The sequence below is a fragment of the Crocuta crocuta genome, unplaced genomic scaffold (assembly GCF_008692635.1).
Source record: "Crocuta crocuta isolate KB4526 unplaced genomic scaffold, BGI_CrCroc_1.0 scaffold241, whole genome shotgun sequence".
NCBI classification, from domain to species: Eukaryota; Metazoa; Chordata; class Mammalia; order Carnivora; family Hyaenidae; genus Crocuta; species Crocuta crocuta.
Genome location: NW_027527807.1, coordinates 3523785 through 3526473, shown reverse-complemented (window position 1 = coordinate 3526473; position 2689 = coordinate 3523785).

The window sequence follows — 2689 nt, the reverse complement described above, 5'->3', positions numbered from 1 at the left end:
CCCTCTGTCTTCACCTCTGTTAAACACCTGTTAGCAGCTCTCCGGGGGGGGGTGTGACGTGGTAGCGCATTGGGGTTTTGATGTCCAGCTCCCTGGTGGGTGGACATTGCCTTGCTGTCAGCCCGGAGCCACTCCTAGCTCCCACTTCCTTCCGCACACCTTCTCACGTGGACCCCAACATATTCCAAGCGGTAAAGGGTGGCAAATCCTTCGTGACTCAGTCTTCTGTTCCCCAATCAACAAATCTGCCTGCTTTTAATGGACTCGGCTGCGGGCGTCAGGCCCAGCCATGGGACGTCTCACAGACAGACAACGGGAACAGGGAGGTTATGCCTGCTGCAAAAACCCATCACGGAAGGTCACCGCCTGGGTGGAAGGAGGCTGTGGGGCTGTGGGAGCAGCGAGGACCGGGACGCGGAGCTGGGGTGCGGTAGGGCGGTGGGGTGTCTTCCCGGACGCGTGCGGCTCCCTAACGAGGACCCGGGGGACAGACTCGGAGTGGGGCTCCTAGTGGCTGGGGCACTGGCCGAGCTGCAGGGTGGGGAGGCGCGGCGGCCCAGCGTCTGCGGGAGCTGAAAGCCTTTGGGGCGGGACCCCCGGCCCCGGATGAGTCAGCGAGGGCAGCCGCAGGGTTCTGGCGACGGCCGCGTGCATTTCCGTTCGCTTCTGCAGTTGTCTGTCCATGCGGCATCCAGCCGTTGACAGTGACCCCAGAGACTGCCGCAGGGACCAAGAGAAGAATGCAGCTTTGAGGATGGGGTGCGTTAACGCCGAGTAGCGCAACTCATTCGGCCAGTGGGGAGAGGCTAAGTTCTCTCAAGCCAAACACCGGGAGGCAGGGATGGGGGAAGCTGCGGTTTGTACCGGGAAACAGTCAAAAAAACCTCAGGACGCGGCTCCACTTCACACTTCCGCAGGACAGGGATCACTACTTAGTCCCCAGGCTTTTGCTCGTGTCTTCAAAAAGATGGGAGAAGTTAGAGCAGCAAGAATGTCCTGAGTGTGATGCTCGCTCTTACTCTCTCTCTCTCTCTCTGTCTCTCGGGACCTAGAGAGGCTGCCGGGTGCAGTTCCTATGGCACTGCCCACGAGAACTTGGCGGCTCACAGAGCACAATGGGGGGTGGCCTTGCCCCAGGATGCATATCAGAAGCAGCGTGAACGCAGACACCCTCTGTACTGACGGTGGTTATCACTGGGACTGGATTCTTCAATATTTGACAGTACCCCGGCTTCCAACATTCTGGAAAGGGTGGTTCCTCAAGTGCGCAGCATTGTTCATGCCTGAAACTGGTGCGCACCACAAGGCCACCTGTGGACCATCCACCCAGAATTCCCAGATCGAGTCCCTCGTAAATAATAACAAACAGAACATGTTTCCAGAAACTCTATCACTGAGAAGTTTATTATGGGTGCCACTTCCCCATCCAGGAAACAGGGGTGGGGGCATATTAGGGACTGCGAACTCTGTGAAAGCTATAGAAGAGCACAGAAAAAAAAAAAAATCCCAATTACAGAGGCAAAAGTGACAGTCTTCTAGTTCAGACATTGGCCCAATCAAGATATATAAGTGAATAAGAGGGCCTGAGAACTGGTTTCTTCCTTAACACAAAAAAGAAGAAATCTTATGAAAGGTGTCCAAATATNATAGCTGATTAAGATTTAAAACTTAGGGGGCACCTGGATGGGGTAGCTCAGTTGGTTAAGTGTCACACTCTTGCTTTCAGCTCAGGTCATGATCTCATGACTGGTGAGATCGAGCCCCGCCTCAGGCTGCTGTGTGCTGACAGCGTGGAGCCTACTTGGGATTCTCTCCCTTTCTCTTTGCTCCTCCCCNAAAATTTAATGTTTATTTTTGAGAGAGACAGAGCATAAGCAGGGGAGGGGCAGAGAGAGAGGGAAACACAGAATCCGAAGCAGGCTCCAGGCTCTCAGCTGTCAGCACACAGCCCGGCGTGGGGCTCGAACTCACCATCTGCGAGTTCACGACCTGAGCCGAAGTCGGACGCTTAACCGACTGAGCCACCCAGGCGCCCTCAAGCTTAGTTTAAATACAGCAAAATGTATAGAAAATTGTCATCGCAGTAAAAAGCATTACAATGAAATCGTTAGAGTGTGAATGGAACATGCTGTTTCCCTCTTGACACATTTCTTTGGAAGGGGTTGCTTCACTGGTTTTATAATTCAAAAAATATGTTTTTACACACTCTGTCAAAGAGAGTTATTTTCAGTATTACAGATTCCTGTAACATTGTGTTAAGATTTGCCTGTGCTTTGGGACCTTCATAAAACATACTCTCATTTGGGTTATATTTGATTGATAACAAAGTTTAAACGGTGTTTTCACCTCACTGTGGAAATGCTGTTGTTTTTCTTTTAATGCTACTGAAATAAAATACTCATTTTGCCATTAAAAAGTCCTACCTCAGCAGTACTCATATTAGTGTCTGAATAACCAGAAGACTGGACTATTGTGGGGGCGTAGTTAGCACCCTGCCTCCTACATGGGCCAAAAGTGACCCGCTGCTGTGCCACTGTCCCACCGGACACAGCCCTGGAGGACAGAGGAGAAGAGGATGCCCCAGAGGAAGATTTTGAGCAGTGCACCTGGTTGTTCGTGCTGCCTGTAGGACAGATGGCCAGCGGTATGAGTGTATGGCCATGCATGGGCCGTGTCCGAGTCACTAGCT